General features: G+C 36.6%; 1 non-coding gene across 1 annotated transcript; it reads left to right on the top strand.

Annotated features, from left to right (window-relative positions):
* The first annotated feature begins 5,607 nt into the window (after window positions 1-5,607).
* On the top strand, window positions 5,608-5,739 carry LOC126025367 (small nucleolar RNA SNORA70). Its single transcript, XR_007501376.1, has one exon. It is a non-coding gene; the product is annotated as a small nucleolar RNA SNORA70 (small nucleolar RNA).
* Window positions 5,740-24,818: the final 19,079 nt, after the last annotated feature.

The following is a 24,818-nucleotide window of genomic DNA, read 5'->3' as shown; positions in this document are numbered from 1 at the left end:
TCAGGAATGTAATGTGGGTCCAGAGCAATATTACAGTGGGTAGAACATTTGCTTTGAATCTGGCTGACCTGAATTCAATCCATGGCCTGAATTCAATCTTTAGCATTCCATATGGTCCCCTAAGTTTGCTAAGATGATCCCTGAGCACAGAGCCAGTAATAATCCCTGAAACCAAAACACACAAAGAATAAATAAAACTCAAGAATATTCTCATCTGTTCTATGCTCCATTACTCTTCTTACTTGGTTTTATTTTTCTTTCTTTCTTTCAAAAAGTGTGTTCATGGGGCCAGAGCGGTGGTACAAGTGGTAGGGTTTTTGCCTTGCACGTGGCTAACCTAGGAAGGATCATGGTTCGATTCCCTGGAGTCTCATGTGGTCCCCCAAGCCAGGAACAATTTCTGAGCACATAACTAGGAGTAACCACTGAGCATCACCGGGTGTGGCCCCAAAACAAACAAACAAACAAAGTGTGTTCATAAGCTTATATTTTGCATTATATTTTACTCAATGCTCAAAACAATTTACTCAATAAAATATCAATAAAAGTGAAAATTTATCTTTTCTGGACTGATTATTTGTGTTTAAGGGGCCACACCTGGTAGTGCTCAGGACTTACTCCCAGTTCTGTGTTCAGGGATCTTGATAGTTCATGGAGGACCATATATGGTGCCAGCAATCAATCCAGGGTTGGATGCATGAAAAGCAAGCATTGTTCTTAAATTTTGTTATTGTTGTTGTTTTCATTTTTTATGTTCTGTTTTGTTTTTATTTCAGGACTGTGGTTATCATGTGGTCCTTGTCTTTATTGCTGTAGTGCTCATTGGATTTTTTTTTTGATTTTTCTTTTTGTATTGTAGTGGTATTTCTCTTCCTTTTTTCCTTTCTTCTCTCAAACGGATGTTGAGAGCTTCTAAGGACTCCGGCCATTTTCGGCCTGTTTGATTTTTACCCCATTTTATTGCTTTTCTTTTCTTCAAACAAAACCACATAACTTGAACCATCTTGTTCCGCCTTTGAATTCGAGGGGGAAATAATGGAGGGTACCAAGACCAAACAGTTGTATGATCACTAAGTAGTAATAAAAATGATCAGACTTACACACCAAATCCAAAGCCAACGACAAAAGTATCTATACCCAATCTACAACAAGCTAGACACAGAGGGGACCACTTATACTGCAGCCCTAGGGGTAAGGGAGGAGGATATGGGACGCAAGCTGGGAACGGGGCGGGGATGGAGGGGGGACAACTTTGGTGATGAGAATCCCCTGATTCAATGTTAATATGTCTCTAAAATATTACTGTGAAAGATATGTAATCCACTGTGGTCAAAATAAAAATTATGTGCCTGCCAGGGGTGATTTCTGAGCATAGAGCCAGGAGTAACCCCTGAGCACTGCCGGGTGTGATCCAAAAACCAAAAAAAAAAAAAAAAAATATTATTAAAACCCTAGGCTTTCCCCACTCCCAAGCCGGCTCCAGAGGGAGGCTTAGGGTGCAGGCTTTGAACTTGCGGCCTTCCGGCATGGGAAGGATCTCCTTCCTTCCTGGGAGCTGGGAGTCTCGGCCAGCATGGGTTCCGGCAGACCTCCGTTGTGACAAAGCCTTTTTTAAACTTGGAGGTGGCAGATAGTTGCTCGGCTGTACTCAGGCAGCCACTGGTAATTTTATGCCAGTCTACGTGTTCCAAACCGTGCTAGGGCTAACACTCCCTTGGGCACAAAATATATTAATAGTACTCCATATCCTTAAGATATGTTTTAATGTATGCAGAATGTCCATTTTGTATTCTGCTCTTTATCACACCCCTACAAAACTCATTTTTACTCTTTAACTCTCTCACCCCAAACTATCATTACTCCACATTTACCCTTTTTAACTTCAGCACTGCACCATCCAAAATCACAGACCAACGTGGATTTAACACCTGCCCAACTATTTCAAAAGCATAAAACAGCAAATATGCCCTTTGAATTTTTTATATCTATTTTCTTTGACAGCTATATCTCTTACTTAATATTCTCTTATATAGTGACGATTTCCCCTATTTTTATCTTTTCTTCTCTTTGTGAACTGATCAATAAAGAATTTGGTGAAAGATTCTCTCAGTTTATCACTTATGTGTGAACCAAGTCACGGGGATTGTAGGACTTGTTCTTGCAGCCCCTATATGTACTAATAATGCCATGTAGCATTATTCCTTGTTTGCATAAGAGTTGTGTATGTAAATATTTTAGGGTATTATTATGTTACTCACCCTAACCTGATTGGTGATTTAAATATAGGCATTGCTAGCAAGTCAGCAGTTTTATTTCCTTGAGCCATCGGTCCTGGAAGACCTGAGTGGTCTCTAATGTGCGTGATGAAGATGGGCTCAGTTTGTTTTTGAAGAAGTTGCTGTAGTCGTTTAAGTAAGTTCTGTATGATCGGGTTATTAGCATTAAGGGAAGAAGTGGCTATCACATGACATAAATTTACCACATACAAAGAATCAGAAACTATATTCATGGCTTCAGATACATTTTTAATAGGCAAATTAACATTGCTAATTCAACTTTCTGTGCAGATTTATATTTGGTATCTATGGTCATATTAATGTTGTCTCCTATTATTCCTCCTTTTCCATTTTGGGATCCATCGATGTAAAAAACCTTGGCATTGGGAATAGGCGAATCCCGAACAATTGAAGAAATAACAAACTGAGTTTTCTTTAAAAAGTCCCAAATTTTTCCTGCTGGATAATGGGAGGATACATACTTATGGAATCAGCCACCAGTACTTATAATACACTTGAAACGTTTTGCTTTTGATGGCAAACAAATAAAAAAAATTGCGTACTTATGTTGCAAGTCAGCCCCTGAAGAGGTTGACTGATGGAGGGATGGAGGATGAGGCCTTTCTCTTCCAGCTCGGAGCACGTGTCTGCCACCCTGTCTAGCCCACGGTTCTGAGGCCAAACAGCAGGTAAACAGCTCGCAGACAGTCAGGCTTGTGGAAATATTAGCTTTATTTGGTGGACAAGACTGAAGTCCATAATTGTGTATGTAAATATTTTAGGGGATTATTATGTTACTCACCCTAACCTGATTGGTGATTGTGCCCTACCCTAGGGTGTGACCTGGCATTCTGCTCCCACCCTAGGATAGTACCTGATTCTGCTTCCACCATTGATTGGTATTTGATCCCACCATTGGGTGGTACCTGATTCTGGGGGATAAAAACAAGGGTCTGTGGAAGTCGAGAGGCTTTTTGCTGGAACTGAGGCTGAGTCTTTGGACTTCAGTCTTGTCCACCAAATAAAGCTAATATTTCCACAAGCCTGACTGTCTGCGAGCTGTTTACCTGCCATTTCGCCTCAGAACCGTGGGCTAGACAGGGTGGCAGATACGTGCTCCAAGCTGGAAGAGAAAGGCCTCATCCTCCATCCCTCCATCAGTCAACCTCTTCAGGGGCTGACTTGCAACACATAAGCACATTAAAATGGTAAAATTCTATACATACAAATAAGTTCTTAACTAATAGAGATGGGAACACACAAAACTTGTAGTGTAATTGGACCTTACACCCTGAACATTGACATAATGACTTGGCACAGGCCTCAGAAGAATGGGCATTCTCCATTCACCCCTGAACTAGGGAAGCCACCTACAAAACATCCAACATTGTCTATAACATCACCTGGAAGCAATCCTCTACCAGGGAAGACACTACTGCTGCTCTGACATCGACCTACTCAAAAGAGACTTCCCTTAACACTGAGAAGACTTAACAACAATAATGTCCTGCCTACTGGACAGGGCTCTCTGCATTTAATTGTGAGGTGAAACTAGAGGACGCTCGACACCAACCTGACTTCAATGTAGGATATGCAGATTCCAGGATCTTTTGCCAACAACAGAGACTGTTTGAAAATTAAAACTGTATTGGCACTACAGACAAGGACTTGGATTAGACAAACTATTCTGCCGGAACCTAGAGCTGGTCTTATGCCAGGAAAATTCAGGGGTAGGGTCTCCTTGTATTTCCTTTCCATGTCACCCATATTTTGGTGGGTCTATGCAAACAATAATTGCCACTCTAACACCGCTTTTACTTTGCTCCTTTGACTCTAAACCTTAAATAAAATAAAAACCTACTTAAACTTTTGAGATTAACATAAACTAATATTCATATGCATGGAAATGTAAAAAATACTATGCCTTCAATGTTTCAGGAGTTACACAAATATCATGGCTTTAAATTGCATTGTGTACCCCTAAGAAATGTTATAATGCATATCTGGAGACTCGAGGGACAAAGTAATTGTATATGGGTTCTGTTTTACTTCTTCTTAATGTTCCTTGACTTTATGTTCAAAATTAAGGTGTCAGCAAAGGGATTTCTTCTGAGAACTCTGTTTATTCGTGATTGTCCTTCCAAGGTAACTTTACCTTGTCCTCTTTATTTGCATCATTGTTCTCATAATTAAAGTAAATAAATAAATAATTAATAGAAAGTTAAAAAATGTAATGCATCAGCATTGCTCATTTTCATAGTAAATCCTTTGAGAATGAAATGCTTTTCAAATAAAAATACATCTTATTTTTCTTTGTTATGAATATGAATTTTTATTTATATATGCTTAAAATTAATATTCTGATTGTCTTTCTTTGAGCATTTTCCTAATGTCATCATAATAGCCTCTGGAAGATAATAAATATTTACAAATTATATAGTCTGGATTATTTTATGGTTAATTATTCCCTATTCATGTACCTAAACATTCCCTTCTTAATTCTTATATTTCTATATTCAGTCAATTATATTTTGAGTTTGTGTACTATATTATTTAAAATAGACCACTACTAGTTTATTTTAACTGATTAGAAGGCACACTATATGAAAATATAACACTCACCTTTTGCTACATCAAAGATGCAATTCATTATCTGTAAGGATTTTTTTGGCTCTCATGAGACTGATTTGTATAATTCATGATGCTTTATTTTCCAGAATAGACTCATATTTTACCATTTTTAAGTGACATTTTGTATGTACTATGTCAAGTGGTAAAAATGAACACAGCATTAGTATGTTCACATTCCTCAGTTGTATTTATGTATAAATATTAAATTTTGGTTTCTGAAAATTTATACTTTAGTTTTATGAAGACATAATAACACTGGAATTCTTACAAAAGTTTCATTCTTAATAAGGAGGAAGAATAACAAAATGGAAAACACATGTTTCTCAGGCATTTTCGAGCATTATAAACTCTCCGCTCAGCTGCACATTCAATTGCTCATCAAGTGGGCTCAGGAGTCAGAGATTCTTCATTTTAGGAGTAAAGATGTTGAAATAGATCTTTAATAAGTCCAGGCCTCTACTGCGGAATTGCCACAATCATCTGCAATCTACCTGGCTTAAATCCTACTCTGTCCGAGTTTAGTGAAATTGTGCTATTGAAAAGACAATGAAAGTCCTAAACTTGTGGGAAAGATTGAACTGAAGCCTCTGGGGAGAAGTATAATAACTGGACAACACAAGACGATTCAGAGAAGTGTGTCAGCTGTGTAGAGACTTGGCCAGTAAGTTGGTGACCTTTAACAATAAACTCAACTATGTTCCTTCAAGACAAAATTCAGAATTGTTCTTTCTCCCTGGGGCATGATGAGTAATGGCTGCAAACAGCAGCCTGCTTGGTAGCACATGTAGCCCATTTCTGGTATAGGCTGACCTAAGTGACCTTGGGGATATTTCGTTCCAGAGTATCTGCTTCTTGCTTCCCACATCAGGCTTAACACAGATTCATGAGGGGCCTTTGACATGGTAGCTAGGGTCCATGCTGGCCATGTCATTATGTTCATCTGCATCAAAGTGCAGAACAAAGAACATGTGATTGAGGCTCTATACTGGACTAGTTCGACTTTTCTATTTGCCAGAAGATCCACATAACCATCAAGTGGAATTTTAGCAAGATTACTATGGATAGTTTGAAAATGTGGTAGCTAAAAAGTGGCTCATCCTAGAAGGAAGTGGGTTAAAAATATCCCTCATCAAGACCTTTGGACAAATTGTGAGCACTGAATTCCTCAGAACCTCAGTACCTGTCTTGCCCATATCCTTGCTTCATATCCAATCCCACCACACTCCAGTCCTGTTTCTTTTCCAAGAGAAAAAAAAAAAAACCAAAAAATGTTCATAGTTGTTTTCTGTCAAAATTTTTACCTATGGTTCTATCTTCTATTCCTTCCACAATGAACCCAGAGGGGTGGGTATAGTCTGGCTAATTTCCAATTTAGTGAAAATTGTGTTTTAGAGCAGAGATTAACACTTTTCTTATAAACTAAAGCAAATAGCAGATGTTTTAGGCTTGGAGCCCTATGGCTTCTGTTGTAAGTATTCAATTCTGAAATCAGAAGACATCCAATTCTGAGAGAATACAATATGTGTAAACAAATTAGTGCGTCTGTATCCAATAATATTTCTTTATATAATCAGTGAATAATCTGGATTTAGTCTAGGATAGTTTGCTAACATCTTATTTTAGAAGATTGATAATTTTCTATTTCTTAACTCAATAATAACTAAAATAATTCAAATAATAAGTGTTTATCACTCACTTATTCATTGTCAGATACTGTGGTTATTATAAACTTTGTTGTATAGGAAAGTACTAAGTATACCTATCTATCAAGAAAATTCATAATGACATCCAAAAGAATAAGTTTTCATCCAACAAATGATTAAATTGCACTTAAACTGTTAACCTGAATATATTTAAGGAGAAAGTAATTCTATACCTATTCAAATAGCATTGGTCTATACTGAAGACCTACTTTAAATAGTAGAGCAGATTTAAAGACTGTGTATTAATATTAAAGAATACTTTCACCTAAACATGTATATGGAGCTTAGGATGAAAAACTAGTGGACAGATTTTCTGTTAGTTTCTTAGGGGTTTTTAGGTTCCTGTCATGTACTGTTTTGGTAATATCACCCAGTATATAGTTCAATATGTTCTCTCAAAGATAAGTTGTTTATGGGAGAAGAAAGGGCAAGTAACACTTCTATATAAATAAACTGGAGAAGGCTGATCTTAAACTTTCCAAAGTAGAAAATATAGATCACTTGCTAAATTGTTCTATGTGTTCAGCAAATCTTGCCATAAAAATCTGGCAAAGATATTATGAGAAAAAATTACACATCTTAACCTTTCTCTTCTTCAAAGATAAAAAAATAACAAAATCTTAGCAAAATGACTCGAAAGACCTATGAAAAAGTTTTCCTATCAAGACCATTTGAGCTACCATTTTTAGCCTAATATTTGCTTAACACTTAAAATTTGTGAAATTTGTGCCAGAGTGCTAGTACTACAAATAGGATACTTGTCTTCTACATGAATTGCACAGGTTTAATTCCCAGCATCCCATACAATCCCCAGATCTCCCAACAGTGATCCATGAGTGTCCTGAGCAGTACTAAGTGTGGGCCAAAAACAAACAAACAAACAAACAAAAATTTGAGTGATTTCCCACAAAAGTATTACAAAGAATAAATACCACATCATATCAATGCATACAGAAAACATTTTAAAATACAGATAGTTTTATGATTTAAAAAATTGACTAAGCATTTAATGTTATCTATATTTACTGTAACATTTATCTGCATTTAAACATAACAGTTTTATAGAATATTTATATATTTAGAGCACAGAAATAAAACAATGGCATCATTGATCATGATTTTAATTTTAATAATATACCATAAGTTAACAGTGAGTGAAGTAATGTAGAAAAAGGCAAAATATTAAAAATAAGCAGTATGTTTATATAAGCATAGTAATGTAAAGTATCTCAGACAAGCTATTGAAGATGACATCAAATTTTACTTAATAATATTACTTAATACAAGGTCAATCAAGATTAGTTGTACTATGAATATAAGACCAGAAAAAGGACTTAAAAAACTAGAAGAATAAAATGTAAATGAATATGAAAAAAACAAAAGAATTTAAAAATCATTGAAGTTCTCAGAATGGACACATAAAGAACATAAAAACTCTGAACATAGTATTTTTAAAAATGTATTGAATATGCTTAATTAAATAGAGGGAAATATTTTGTTTATAAATTAAAAGAATGATGATGGTGTCAAAGCAGTGGTGCAAGTGGTAAGGTCTTGCCTGCGCTAGCCTAGGACGGACCTTGGTTCGATCTTCTGGCATCCCATATGGTCCCCCAAGTCAGCAATTTCTGAGCGCATAGCCAGGAGTAACCTCTGCATGTCATCGGGTGTGGTTAAAAAAACAAAACAAAAAAGAATCATGAATTCCTTGGAGGGTGAAGAAGTAAAAAATTAAAAGTAGGCACATAGAAAGATATATATATATATTTAATGTGCATGATTTGTATACCTTCAATTCAAAGTAATGTTTTTAGAGCACATACTAAGTGTTGGGTACTTGTCATTCAATGATACATGAGATATAATTCTTACTCAAGAACTTTGATAAGTTTGTATGTGTCTGTGAATGTCTTCATGTATGTGCTCAAGAGTAGGTACAGTGGCCAATAAACATAATTAAATACTAAAAAGCAGATTAGTGAAACAAAGTAGAATATATACATTATCATGGCCCTTTATTTTACTAGAAGTTGAATAGGCCCAGAAGATAGTAAGCAGTAATATTTATTATTGATTTGAATGATGAATTAGAATTTTCCAAACGAATGCAAGCATATGTTTGTTTTATAAGTATGTGGAAATTTTGGGGGCCGGAACAGTGGCACAGTGGTAGGGCCTTTGCCTTGCAAGTGACTGACCTGGGGCAAATTTTGGTTTGGTCCTCCGCATCCCATATGATTCCCCCAAGCCAGTAGGGATTTCTGAGCTCATTGCCAGGAGTATCCCCTGAGCATCACCGGGTGTGGTCCCCAAACCCTCCCCCAAAACCAAACTCCTAAATATGTAGAAATTTTATTGGGAGAAAGAGGAATCATAAGCAGAATAATTTGCATGAAAAGTCACATAGGATTCTGAAAATTCCTATTTTGTATAAGGATTTAAAACATGAGACCAAGAGTTTATAAGACTTGGGAAGAAAGTACAAGGTTAAGCTAAGAATCCATTTCCTTTTCTATTCATGAATGTATGTTTTTTATGTACATTTTAGAGTAACTTTTATGCTTGTTCCAGTTTGAAAATAAGCCCAGAGGTAGAAAGGTTAAATAGGAAATAAAGCCCTTTACAAAAGTTCCAGTTCTAAAAATATTGATTTTGGGGGGGGGGTCCTGAATTGACTTCAATGTCTCATAAATAGCAGTATGAGAAATATCTTTTTGTTTGTTTGTTGTTGGGTCACACCCGGCAGTGTTCAGAGGTTACTCCTGGCTCTGCACTCAGAAATTGTTCCTGGCAGGCATGGGAAACCATATGGGATGCCGGGATTCAAACCACCTTCCATCCTGGATGGGCTGCGTGCAAGGCAAATGCCCTACTATCTCTCCGGCCCCATGAGAACTATCTCTATGGACAATTTTCTTTTTTTGTTTGTTTGTTTGTTTGTTTTTTAGTTTTTGGGCCACACCCGGCGGCGCTCAGGGGTTACTCCTGGTTATCTGCTCAGAAATAGCTCCTGGCAGGCACGGGGGACCATATGGGACACCGGGATTAGAACCAACCACCTTAGGTCCTGGATCGGCTGCTTGCAAGGCAAACACCACTGTGCTATCTCTCCGGGCCCTATGGACAATTTTCTAAGCAAGTGTTTTACAAATAACTGTAGGAAGGTATGGGCACACTGGGAAATGGTATTAGAGAGAAGCTGAGGCATACAGAGTGAAGAAAACATTGCATATCACAACTGAAAGAGGATTTTAATGAGTCATTTCTTTTGTAATTCAGTGTTTTTATGATTCTTATGCTCTCATTATGGAGACTGCTCTGAATGTGGGGAGCTAAGCAATTTGGGGTTTCTTAGCTTCAGTACCCGGCTGTGCCCTATTAGTTGTCCTATCAGTCCAACTTGATGCTTTTGAGTAAATGAGGGATAAGACTTAGTCATGGCAACCCTTTGTAAAATATATTTTATTCCCTGCAGTCCTTTATTTTCCTTTAATTTCCCCTTACTATCTTGGATTTGATGACACTAGTTTTTAGGTGACAATGAATCTGGGGTATCTCCTATTCTTTATAGGCTTAACTTATTTCTTAGCCTATTCTTCATTGTTAAAGTTTTTCCACTCTCTCCAGCAAAAGTTCTCTAATAAAGTTTGTTAACTTGTACTTCAATGCACTGAGGAAAGACTCATTGTTTAGATAATAGGTGCTAGTATATTATAATAAGACTTAATTGTATTGGGTGATATATATATAGAAGCAAAAATGATAAAAGCTTGTGTAATACGAAGGTTAAACTTCTGATGACTGCCTGCTCATGGCTTGCACTATCAGTGGGTCCATCTTCAAGGCTTGCCTTTCAGTGTTCAAAGCATAGTTGAAGAATTTATGAATGAAAGAGTTTGAGAGCAAGCAGTACTTCGAACATGATGAGTCCTGCCAGGAAAATAGAATTGTTTTTAGCCGTGACATTACAGGCTTCAAAGAGGCCTGTTAACTGACAAGGTAGATTTGAACACCAGAGCAAAAGGCATCAGTTTCAGTTCACATTGATCCCTCCAATTATACAAGTTCCTGACTTTGGGAATTGACAGTTTCTACTTGAGACTGGACATTATAGAGACTTACAGGATTAGGTTTCAGGTATTTCTCAATATTTTGGACTCCAGCACTCATTTTTGGTATTTATATGTAAAACAATGAAGATATCATACAACATAAAGCTCTGCTCCTGGGAGAAATATATACACTAACTCCTTAAGTGCTGGAAACAGTATAGATAGCATGCTGATTCTTGGTGAAGCCAGTGTCGCCCAGCATTGAACGAACAATAAGACCTAAGTAGAATTCAATATTCATAAACTCCAGTTTTTACCAGAGAAGTCTGAAACGCCCCAGGGGCTTCATCTATGCACTCACTGGCAAATGTAGGTAAGGGGGTGAGAGTTTCTTTCTCTTCTCCCTGTTCTCTGATATAGACATCAAGATGGTAAAACAATCATTTGAAATGAAAACCCTTAATGAATATTTAACTTTTTCTGTTTTGCCACAAATTATTTTAACATTCCTTAGAGTCTCTATTCCTCTTCCTTAGTTTAAGAACATTCACATTTTAATGTCAAAACAACTCCAAGAAGAAAAAAAACAGTTTGGCTCTAGAGTTTGGTTCTGGGAAATTAACTTATTTTGCAGCCAGACTCCTGTGGTTGGAGGAGTTTAGGGTCAGTTTCAATGCACTTTGTCTTGTACCACTATGGAGTCTGTTCTTTTCATTTTAAACATAACTCCAGATTTGCACTGATTTTGACTTACCAATTGTTAGTTTTAGTTTGCTCTCCATTATCAAATTATTAATCCTCTCTTAATTCATACTTGTGATTCTGGGAACTTTTCTTGAATGATGTGAACCTGAAATTTTTCATCTGTAAAATGTAGACATTGAAGGAGCTGGAATAAATTGAGTAGGGCTCTTACCTTTCACATGGCCAACCCAGGTTGGATCTCCAGCACACCATATGGTCACCCAAGCAAGCCCAGGAGTTAACTCTGAAATCAGAGCTAGAAGTAAGCCCTGAGCACTGGTAGATGGAGGCTCAAAAACCCACAACAAAATGTGGACATTGTTGTTGCTTTCCTGCTGAACTTCATTTGAGGATTATGTCAAAGCAATGTCCTTGCACATTTGTACATCAGAAGCACAATACCTGCAAACATAAATCAGTTACCAAAGTTAGCTACTAATTTTGTTCATTAATTCCTCAGAGATGCAGAACCAAATGCAGTTCTAAATATAGAAAGTCATAGTTTCTATTGAGAAGTTATACTTGTCTCTGTTCTGAGATGTCACTCCTTGCAGTGCTCAGGTACCATATACAGTTCTGGGGATTGCTCTCTGATGGGCATCATAAAAGGAAGACACTTTAACCTCTGCACTATATTCTTTATTTATATATGTATATATTCATATAAACAGAGATATAAAACTTAATTTTTAAGTCAGAATACTTTTAAGGCATTCATAATTTAAATTAGTCAACACAGTCAAGTACTGGGCCTCAGTGATGTAGATATTTTCCACGGTAACATTTTATAATTCTGCATTCCTAAAAGCTACTACAGTCTTGCAAAATATGATATAACTTCTATTTTTTAAATTAAAATTTTGAAATAAAGTATCAGGATCTACAAGGTTTTGTTATTGTTGGTTTTAGTTTTGGGGCCATACCTGATGATGCTCAGGGGTCAAAAATTACTCCTGGCATGCTCGGGGAACCATATGAATGCCAGGGATTGAACCTTTGTTGGCCACTTGCTGTGCTATCTCTCTGGCCCCTACAAAGCTATTCTTTTTTTTTTTGGTTATTGGGCCACACCCGGCAGTGCTCAGGGGTCACTGCTGGCTGTCTGCTCAGAAATAACTCCTGGCAGGCATGGGGGACCATATGGGACACCGGGATTCGAACCAACCACCTTAGGTTCTGGATCGGCTGCTTGCAAGGCAAACACCGCTGTGCTATCTCTCCGGGCCCTACAAAGCTATTCTTAGTTGAGTTTTAGATATAAGGTGTTTCAATACCAATTCCTCCATAAGTGTAACATGACATTTTAAATTATTGTTATTAAAATTAGAGCTTAAAAAGAGAATGCCAAATTTCAGGACTCAGTCCAAATCAAAGGACGTTGAGAAGATACCAGAAAAATGTTAACTTCTTACCACCAATATTTTCTAATCAAAAAGGCAATTAAGAAAATCTCTACATTTCTTTATTTTGTGGTTTTGGAGCCACACCAGACGACGCTCAGGGGTTATTCCTGGCTCTGTGCTCAGAAACCGCTCCTGGCAGGCTCGGGGACCCACATGGGATGCCAAGAATTGAACCACCTTCAGTGCTGGGTCCCTCGCGTGGAAGGAAACGCCCTACCTGCTGTGCTATTACTCCAGCCTTACGCCTACATTTTTTATTTTCTTTCTCATTAAACTTTATTCCAACCTCAGCAGTAGCAGATCTATCTCTTAACTTTTTGTGATAGAGCCCAGGTTCTTGCCAAATGCATATACCTAGGGCACTCACTATTTCTCTTTCAAAGCTATGCCATCCGTGAAATGCCATGTATTGTCATTACTGGCGATAATGAGCTATGTTTAGCGAATGCTTTGCCCCGCACATTGAAGTGATGACCATGGCCAGCACGGTAACATTTGTAAAACTCTGAACATATTCCACTGCAGAACTATTTTCCGGCTTCCTTAAACGTATTTCTTTTTAATACTAGAAGTTCTTGAACTCTCAGGACTTAATTGGAATTCTTGCAAGCTTTCTGGGGGTATGGGTCTTCTGTTGTGGAATAGGACAGCCGGCCAAGCCACATTTTCCAGAGCCTTTCCCTTCTTTGGTGCACATAGTTCCATATGCCTTTATCTGGCCTTTGTTTTGACCTCTGCTTGTCCCTTCTTGGAGCTCCTAGAGCTGGATTTGCAAGAGGAGCCAGGAACTATTGAGGGGACCGAGCCACTGTGTTGGCTCTGTGGATAATGCAATCTCCAGAAAGGTAAAGATTATGAGGTGTGAATAAGGGGTATAAGAAGAGAGGCAGCTTCAAAATTGTCCTTGTATAGCCTGAAGGCGACCAAGGAGTTCCCCTGCCTTAGGCTCTCTGCATGAAGTTCTTTAACCTGGGAAGCTTTCATCTCGTGCCTTTCCACAGAGTCCTGCCCAAAATTAGCCATGTTTTATATTTGTCCTGTTTGCAGCTGGAAAGGAGTGGCATCCTAGGGAAGCCCCTACCCGTGTCCCCCAAACCTAGGAAAGCTCCTTGACAGTATAAGCAACACACCAGCACCGAGCTCAAATTATGGTGTTATTCTTTTAAATAATGACAGCTCGTTATTATTACTCTTGCAAGTGGCAAGGCTGCAAAGGAGTCCATTTTTTTTTTTTTACATAGTGCAGTTCTTGTTCCTTATTTTGAATAAGCAGTGAAACATATATTTATCTTTCCATTTCTTATCTTGAACCTGGCTGGCCTTTCAACTCTAGCTTTAACAAATCAATAATCTATTCTGCAAAACTTCTGGTAACTTGAGTCTCTAAATAGTGTGTTGGGAATTTTAGCAGGACTGGCTTTTAATTTGAAATTATTGGTTCAAGATTATTTATTTGAAAAGATGTTCTAAGAGAGCAGGTCCCCAGTTGTTGCCCTCAGCTTTTTTTTGTTCTACTTCTTTCTTTACTATCTCAATACATTTTATTTATTCACAGTTTAAATACACAGTTATAATGTAGAACAACTGGACTCAGAGAACTTTACTCTTTTCTCAGTCAAGCCTGTCAGACAATCAGCAGCAAACAGCCCAGAATTCAAGTTGCTTCTAGTCAAAGCAGTTATTGCTCCTGTAAAAGGAACCTCTTATCAACTTCCTAGTCCATTTCTCACATCCCCTCCCCCATATATTATCATTTGATTGCTAACAGTTTTATAAGTATAGTGAGAATAGAAGAAATACGGAAGTAAAATGTTTAGCAAGTACATCAGTGGGGTGAGTTGGGAGAACCTAAGTCATTCTAAGTTAAAAAACATTGGGTATTTTAAAGATCAAAAGTTAGCCCAGGAAATTTGATAAGTATAACCCTACGAAAAGGTTAGTGGTATTATCACATATAAAAGACACCTAATATACCTATGAATTAATTACAAATACATATGCACATATATATCTACCCATATTTTGAATGACTACTTTGAGAAAAATATGAAAGCGGGAATGATATGGTTCTTGTTGTTCAAGGTTTGCAGCACAATTGAATAGACATGGGAGCATAAGTCTTCATGGTCTTATAGCTTGTAAAGATATTTGTGTAATACAGAACTGTCATCCATTAGGTTTTACTCTTTCTAGACTCATTTCCATTGCCTTTTAAACATTTATTTGATTCTTAAGTACATTGAAAATATGCTGATAGTCTGTGGTGGATTTTATCAAAATGCTATAAACTTCTTTTGGAAATAAGACAAAATTGACTAAGAGGGAATGAAAAAACACTAATTGAAAATGTTAATATTCCACATCGTGCTGGGTTCCGGATCAGAAGTGTATGAATTTGTTAAACTCATTGAACTGTTGCTTTGAGATTTGGCTCATTTTACTAATGTAAATCCCACTAATTTCACAGTGCTCTAGAAGTTGAAATTCTGCTTAAGTAAAGGCAGATTGAAAGATTTATGAGTGTGATAACATCTACATTTTTGAAATGTATACAAAAATAAATTGGAATAAACAATATATTGAGTACATATGCTATAACATTTTAATGGTTATAAACTAGGTTATGTGAAATGACATAGAGAAATGAATTTTTAATTTTCCCTACTGCTCAAATTTTATAATAACAATTTTGATATCTGTAGCTGGTCCTCCAGTAATGTTTTATTTTGTAACATTTTAACATTGATAAGGAAACTATTCCTGGGTGGGTCACTGTCTGCAATTTGTGTATTTTCCTCATGTCTTGTTAGATTTTCTCTAGTTTCAATTTCAGTTCATATTTTCATAGTTTCAGTTTCTTTTCATATAACAAATGTATACATCTATCAATTGTCCAAGTATGGCAGGTCTGTTCGAAGATGGAAGGGATCCATACAGCTCGGTTGATTCCCTTGAGTAATGGTAATAAGATCTTCAGCTTTAAACTAAATAACTGAGTTTGATAATGAATCAATGTAAATTAGTATTTAATATTAGTTTAATGTTGCATTTCAATTAGACATTTGATCATATTTATGTAATGAGTAACATCATAATAACTAAATTCTTACATTAATTTATTTTAATTGAAATAAACTTGAGATATCTAATTAATATAAATATTATAAGCCAACATCTTATCTTCCTATATAATTGGCTCTTCTGCCGACTTGACCCACATTCTTTCCCTTTTATGTTCAGATAACTAATATGTTGTTTTCATAGTCTTAGAAATTTTGCTTCATTTGTTTCATTAGTTTTGTTTCTTTATTTTCCACCTATGAATAAAATCATGATGTTTTTCTGCCAGGTTATTTTACTTGCATAATACCCTTACATTCAATCATGTTGTTACAAATGCCAGTATTTCACTTACTTTAACTCTAGCAGCCCGGGGGTGGGGGGTGATGGTGGGGTATATGGGTTGTACAAAGGAAACTGGAATGGGGGGAGGACATAGTTGGTGATGGGTATTCCCCTGACTCGATGTTAATATGTATCTAAAATACTACTGTGAAAGATATGTAAGCCATTATGGAAAAAAATATGTTTTTAATCAGAAACTTTCTTTGACTTACATGTATTATTATTATATCAATTATATTATATGTTATGTTATGTCACTATATTATGTTATGTTAGCTTACCTCATTATGTTAATCAATTTTGTCTCTTGAATAAATTCTTACAATAAAAAAAAGAGTTGTAAAAGTTCAAACAACAAAGATTTTAATTATAAAGGAACAAGCCACGAGTTACTGAAGGTCATATTTTGATAGCTAAAAACATATAGTAACAACATTATTATCAATAGCTAAAACAGGGGATGCATAAAAAGGCTATGGTACATACAGTAAATGGAATACTACTCTGCTATCTAAAATAAAAGATGAAATTATACTTCTTGGAATAAAATGATGAAGTGATTATACAAAGTCAAATAAAAAGACAATGATTGATGCTTTATTTCACATATGGAATATGAATAATTAAAGTAAACAAAGAGACAAAATAAAAAATACTAACTTGTAGATTTGATTTAAAAAAAGCTAGTAATATTCAATTGGGTATCAATCGAAATCATGTCACATCCTTTCTTAAAATACTATTTTTATTTAAGTACTATAATTACAAACATGGTTGTAGTTTGGTTTCAGTTATAATGAAGAACACCCCCCTTCACCACTGCAACCTATTCACTATTTATTTTATTTATATATAAATATTATTTATTTATCACTCCTACTCAACAATTGTATCTTTGAATTAGTGTTTTTCTGTTCTTTTCATATTATTTCAGTAAATACCCAAAGTGGGATAACTGGATTGTATGCATTACCTTTTTAATAATTTGAGACATCTACATGGTATTTTCCAAAATGACTGCATGGATATGCATTTTCATCAATAATGTATAAGAGCTCTGTTCTCTCTACATCCTTCCAGCATTTCATACCCCTTGTCTTTTGGATAATAGCCATTCTAGCAAGTGTGAGATGTTTCCCCATTTGCATTTTCCTAAAGTAAGAGATCATTAGTATCTTTTCATGTGCTTGTTTGCTATCTTTATGTCTTTGGACAATTTTCTGTTTAGATTATTTCTTTGTTGTTGTTGTTGTTGTTGTTTTTGGATCATACCAGGTGACACTCAGGAATTATTCCTAGCTATGCGCTCAAAAATCGCTTCTAGCTAGGGAGACCAAGTGGGACCCTGGGTCTTGAACTGGGTCTTGAACTGAGCTGTGTGCAAGGCAAACACCTTACCACTCTGCTATTGCTTTGGCCCTTAGATCCTCTTATTTTTTAAAAGAATTTTGTTGTTGTTGAATTGTATGGGTTCTTTATATTAACTTATAGAATCAGATATATGCCATGTAAATACTTTGTTCCATTCAATTGGACATTAATTTTGGTTTAATATTTTTTTTTTGCCTTATGTAACACTGCCTATAAAGAATCCCAGGGGTCCTTGGTGTTGGCCAATGTATTATCTACTTTTCTCCTCCTGTCATCAAACAAGCAGAATGCAGTGGGTTTTTTTTTCTTTCAAAATGTCAAACTGGGAATGATGTTCCTTTACATTAAATGATTTAATGACATTTTATTATTTCTGAATAGACAGAGCACGCTAGACCCCACCTTAGTTCTTATTTTTCTTCCTCTCAAATTACTCTATTCTTCTAGCTCCTTTGGCTACATAAGCTTTCCTTTAGTTCTCGGCACAAGACATTATTCCCTCATCAGAATAATTTTTATTCCTTCATTAACTTTATTAAAATTTATACCAAGTTTCTTAAATAAGTCACCATGAAATTACAAAATTACTAATGATCGGATTCAGGCATATATGTTCAACATAAATCCCTTCACCAGTGTTCACTTCCCTCCACCCGTGCCCTCCCCACCCCAATTTGTCTCCCAGTCTTATGTCAGAGGAGCTTTGTTTCCTTAAATATACATTTTTACACCATGATTTACTGTAGGGTTGTTGATAGGAGGATTTCATACATAACTTACAAGCTTTCAGCACCACCTCCTCCTCCTGGTTGAACGCTTTTCTTCATCATAGGTGTCATTCCCCTCAACCCCCCATCCTCCCAGCCCCTCCAATTCTCTCTCACATGCTTTGTTTCAATTTTCTTTGGATATTTGCTATTCCATCACTGTCTTTATCTTTCTCTTTTTCTTTCTTTTTCTCTCTCTTTTTCTTTCTTTCTCTTTCTTTCTTTCTTTCTTTCTTTCTTTCTTTCTTTCTTTCTTTCTTTCTTTCTTTCTTTCTTTCTTTCTTTCTTTCTATCTTTCTTTCTTTCTTTCTATCTTTCTTTATTTCTTTCTTTCTTTCTTTCTTTCTTTCTTTCTTTCTTTCTTTCTTTCTTTCTTTCTTTCTTTCTTTCTTTCTTTCTTTCTTTCTTTCTTTCTTTCTTTCTTCCTCTTATTACACCATGATTTACCAGGTTTTTCATAATAAACTTGTCTCAGACATAAAATGTCCAAACATCAATCCCACCACCAGTGTGACATTCCCTTGTCAGTTTATCAATCTCTCACACATCACCATAGCCTGCCTCCATACAGGCACAAACAAGTTGAGGTATCATGTGGCCACGTGTGACTGTGGGGTCCAGGATTTATAAATCTAAAACAAATTAGGTGGATTGGAAATTTGATCAAGTTAAGTCATGGAACTGGGACCCTTTCTGTCAACGGTGTAGGGAGTGGCACTGGGCTGCTGTAGTTTATACAGAAAGGGAATCTTCCTCCTGCCTAATTTCTGAGAATACAGAGATATCAGCCAGAACCAGAATCCCTGGGAAAGATGAACAGCCATGATTTTCATTTGGAGTTTGGTGGAGGAGCCAAGCAATTTTCTGCCAGAAGGCTGGAGGTGGTAGGTGGGTGCAGAAAGGTTCAGCCCCTTCTGTTCTGGAGAAATAAGACCTAGAATCATCAGCCCTGTGGTCCAATCTTGCTTGAGAGGATTAGTTGTTCTTTCAAGTAATTAGTTGGAAATTATTGGTTTAAGTCACGAAGTTGGGCCTTTTCTTTTGGAAGGTGTAGAGAGTGGTGCTGGGCTGCTGTAATTCATGCATAAAAGGGAACCAGAAGAGCCATAGCAATAGTACAGTGGATAAAGTGTTTGCCTTGCAAGCCCGGTTAAACCTTTACTTCCTTGTTCAATATGAAATGGTAAAATTTGAATATTGTTTGATTTCCTCACATTGAATACCATTTTGGTAACATTTTTAATGTATTTTCGACCCAATTGCCATATTGCATTTGTTTCTACAGTTTATTTTCATTATTCTGTCAATTCAGTTATACTATTACTATTATAAATTAGTTATAACATAATTTCATAGACTAAGTTGCAATTTAAGAAACCTTTTTTTCAGGAGTTTGGTCACACCTGGTGATGCTCAGGGGTTATTCTTGACACTGTGTTCAGAAATCACTCCTGGCAGGCTTGGGGGTACATATGGGATGCCAGGAATCAAACCAGGGGTCTATCCTGGGTTGGCCACATGTAAAGCAAATGTCCTATCACTGTGCTATAGCTCCGGCTCCAAGAAATCTTTTTTATTCAAAGATCTGCTAGAAATCTTGGCTAGAACTGGCTAGAAGGCCAAGAGCAGGTTGTCAGAACCTGACCTCTTCTAAATCAATACTTCTTCCTCTATCCTCAAATGATGGAAAAGGTTATAAGCTTCATTGGGTCATTTAAAAAACAACAACATTAATGCCACCCATTGTGTACTTTACTTCAGGATACAATCACTTCTCCAAAGCCTTACTTTTAATATTATTACCTTTGGGAGTTTGGGTTTCAGTCAACTCTGCACATCCACACTACATCCATAAAACCCCCATTTTATTTTGCATAGTATTGTGTTAGACATATTTAGCTTAGCTTAATGTCTCTACTAGTTACTAAGATGTAGAAGTAGTTCCATATCAGAGAATAATCAAATCATTTTTTTTAAATTTTGGTTTTGGGGCCACATCCAGAGATGCTCAGGGGTTGCTCAGAAATCGCTCCTGGCTTGGGGCACCATATGGGACTCGGGGATCAAACCTCAGTCCGTCCAAGGTCAGCACATGCAAGGCAAATACCCTACTGCTTGCGCCTCAGCTAGGGCCTCAGGATAACCAAATCTTAAAGTCTTTTATTGTTCAGTCAGTTACCTTTGCTGCCCTCGCCATTCACCTAAAAGCCAAATTCCTCAAAATAGCAATGAAAATATTCTGGCACAGCAGATTCCTTCAGAATTCATTTGAGCATCCAGGTACCATATCGTGTGCCTTTCTATTTTGTCTATTACTCTATTTCCCCCAGTAACCACAGTACAACTACATGCTAAGCTTTTGCTAAATATTTATTGCAATGTCTAGTACTGAAAGTAGATTGGAATTGGCTACAGAGTAGGCCAGAGCTGGCTCTGCAGCTATGACTTGGGCTTCAGCTTGGCTTTTTTTTATTCTAGAGGATCTCAGGAACTTCCTTAAAAGAGCCATTTCTTTAGTGTGCCATTTCTTTAGCTATTTCCAAGTCTGGGTAGACTTGGAATCCTTAGATTCAAGCTAAGAAATTCTAGACGGGGAAAATGATGAGTGGGTCAAAGGACAGCTCTGAGTTCTTATTCTTTCCTCTCAATTTTCTAACCTTTACTCCTGAAGAATGAGTTAATTGGAATAAGCTAGCCTTTTACTTTCCTATATAAAATAACTAAATGTTGAGACAATTTAACATGTTTCTTTGCTTCTTGGGTCAGGAAGCAGGGCAAACTAAGATTCATAGCTGCCCAGGGGGCGTGTGGAAGAAAGGGCAAAATGCAGTACAGTGTTGGGCCTATGTTGGAAAAGTGTGCTAATTATGAAGGTGACGACAGAGGGCAAGGAAGGAATTCAGATTGCACCTCAAAGGAATCTCTGTTTCACAATTCTGTGGGAGTAGAGTCCCTTTACCTGAGCCTTGCTGTATTGCCATGCATTTGGGACTCTTCCGTTGACAAGAGTGGTATTAATGAAGGTAATAGCTGCTCCAAGTTTCAGTGCTTTTCAGTGGTTGATGAGCACAGAGAAGTGGTTGGAAGACAGAGACAGTGGGAGAAAAATTTCAAAGGCCAAACAGTAGAACTCATGTATGGGAATATGCTATAGCTTAACCCTTAATTAATTTGTGTTCATTACCTTATTATTTTAAGTGGGGATATGAATGTGACTGTTGTACACTCTCAAGAGCTTTGACTACAAGGGACAATAAAAAACAGCTAACTAATATTATGGATAGGGAAGAATCAAGTTCTTCAGATTATTCAGGAAACATTACTTTAAAAGGGACAAATGATGCCTCCTGCAAAGGTCCCTTCAGGGTTTTGAAACGTGTAGGATAATTGACTGTGCATGAGAGATCTGGTACTAGGCAAGGTAATAGACGTTTTAACTTACATCTTCCCCTGCATTCAATTCCAGATGTATGATAACAACTCTAGTTTTTCTCATTAAATTCTCAAACACTCAATCCATGTGTCATTGGGTAAATTTATGTGACATGTTTTGTGTTATAGTAAAGATGACTAAAATTGTCAGTTATCTGTACTCCTTCCTCTAGTATGTTTGCTGAGGTAGAGATGTTAAATAATTTCTCCAAGAATTTTATAATTTCCTACTGTAGTCAAAGGAGATGCCAATAGAACTCATTCTTCTTCCTGTCAGTGTTTAATAATTCTTAAATCATAGTAAAAATTATATAACTTAGTTTGACCCTTTTAGGTTAATGTTAATGTATGACCTGAAGTTTAAGGATCAACTATCTCAGTACCTAATTTTAGGTATGAGTTGGGTACCAAAGGATTAGAGTCTATAGAGCTTAGAGTTTAACATCCTGAAAAGCTAAGTAATCCAGACTGATTTCTTTATAGGCGTACAGTTTAAAGTAATCTCTTGACAATACAAACGTCATTAGAACATGTCACAATCACTGTATTCTGGTTATTATTTTTAAAAAGAGGAAATGCAATTTTATATGTATATGTTGGAGGAAGAGTTAGAAGCTAACTGAAGTCTTCTGGACACTTTGTACATAGTAATGAAATACCATATACTCTATTTGTGTCTTTCATTCAACTTTTATAGTTATATAGATGGTAAATATAGTTTTAAAGACTGATGCCTCAACTTTTTGGGGGTTGGCCGACTAACATGGAAAAAAATACTATGAACTCTTATCTTATTCATGTTCAGGTATCTAGCATAGTAACAACTAATGCATAAAAACCACTAAACTTTTATCTTTAGAAAAATTGATACCTTATTTATGTTTGTCCTGACACTTCAAAAATTAAAATCAAATTTATCATCCATTTCTGCTGTCTACATTTTTCTATTGCCTCTACTCCAATATTTGAAGTGTTTAAATTATGACTAGGTGAGTGGAATATATCAAAATAGGACAGAGAGTATCTCTAACTTACTTATTGAGATAGCTTTGCAGTGAATTCGGTTAATGTCCTCCTGATCACACAGACTGTATTAAACCTCGGTCTTTAATATCTGATTTCTTTATTGTTGCTTGCCAGGGAAAGCAAGGTATTATAAGTTCAGGGCTCTTTCTGGTTATAGCAGAAGTCCTCCTGCTGCTACACTATATACCTGCCTAGAATTGCAGAGAAGAGACGTTGGGACTTGAAAGTTGTACATGTTGACATGCTCAGGGTTATAATATCGCTTTGTGGAAAGTCTTGTGCTGCTCTAAACGTTTGTGAAAAATGTTTTCACCACCTAGGGAGACCAAGCCAAACATGTGGTAAATTTCTGCCTCAGTTTGTTTGGAGGCTTTTAGTGGATGAAAGATGCACTATTCATGCTTCATCACTGATAAACTCAGATAAAGAAATTTATTTTTTAAAATATGAACACACAAAAATATACGCATAAGTGTACTTATGTATAGGCAGTGGAAGTAGGAGAAATCTCAGGTAAAGATACAGAAATAGATTTATGTATAGTAATCAAATATCAAAAAACCAATAGGAGGGACCGAGAGATAGTGGTAGGTGGTCGTTGCCTTGCACACAGTCAATTCAGGATGAATCATGGTTCGAATCCCAGCATCTCATATGGTTCCCCTTGCCTGCCAGGAGCAATTTCCGAGAGCAGAGCCAGGAGTAACCCTTGAGTACTGCCAGGTGTGACCCAAAAACCAAATAGGAATCAAAACATTCCTGCAAAAATAACTCTTAAGATAAAATAAATGAATAAACATATATTTATTAAAGCTATATTTATAATCTAGGCCATCCTGATTCTGATATAATCACTAAGAGTATGGATCTAATTTTTGCTGGGTTGAATTCAGGTCAGGATGGTTTGGTGTGGATGTGCATTTGTAGTTTGTTCATGTGATGAGTCGAGCCTCCTTTCAATGAAACCTGAACTAAGGAGACACAAAAGATCTAAGTCAAAGTTTAATAATAGCTTAGACTAGACACATGAATGATACTGGATCCATATCCAGATTTTGTCAGAGAGAATCAGTGTTTATTATATGGATGCCAAACAAATTAAACTCATGGTTTAGAGTTTAAGGTTTCCCCTCACCTTACAAAAAGTCCCTCCTAGAATTTTTTCTGATTTGTCTGATTCTATTGGTTTGACTGGCATTTACCTCAGATATAACACTTGGATCTAATTATTTCTGTTAGGAAATTTATTTACTCCTATCAGAACAAATTAGAAAACACACCAGGTGCTTGAGGGCATATATGAAGCAGATAATCATAGCAAAGAAAATTAATCCCTCTCTTTAGCAACCTTGGACTCTGAAGGAAATGGCCTAGAACAATGCCTCTGAAGGCTGCCAGGCCAAAGGAATGAGTCTTAGCCATTGTGCAAAGTACATCCTCCCTGTCTGGATGTCTGTTTTATTAGGAATCATATATTTTCTTCGGTGAACTTATGACCCAATAGTAAAACTTGTTTTTCCTCCTCTAAACCTTTTGGTAGGCCAGACTCTGTCTCTGATAGTGGCCTGACCCTGCTATTTAGCAGAGTTGTGAACATTTATGCTAAAGCAACACATTTCCACTTTTACTGGAACTCTTATGACTAATCACATGTGGGTACTGAGGAATAGATAGAAACTATGAGCCCCAGATACCTCCAGAAGAGCTGATTTAGTACTCACCCATGTTAGTCTTGGACTCATATGACTGAAATGCTTCATGATTTCAACTATGCAAGTACATAGATTTTTATCTGTCAGCATCATCTGAGTTGGTCATAGACCCTGGTGTAATATGCCACTTATGAGAGGCATGCCTCTCTAATTTATTGAAACTCATGCAGATTCTAAAATGTAAGAGGTGAAGAAAGACCTCAAAATTTTTTTCTTTTTATTTATTTCAGCTACATTTCAGACTAACCTGGATGCTTTGCAGGTATTCACCCTGATCCAAATTTTCAGTAATTCTC

The sequence above is a fragment of the Suncus etruscus genome, chromosome 12, assembly GCF_024139225.1.
Source record: "Suncus etruscus isolate mSunEtr1 chromosome 12, mSunEtr1.pri.cur, whole genome shotgun sequence".
Classification (NCBI taxonomy): domain Eukaryota; kingdom Metazoa; phylum Chordata; class Mammalia; order Eulipotyphla; family Soricidae; genus Suncus; species Suncus etruscus.
The sequence above is the reverse complement of the archived record's forward strand: the minus strand, read 5'-3'. Positions and strand labels throughout refer to the sequence as shown.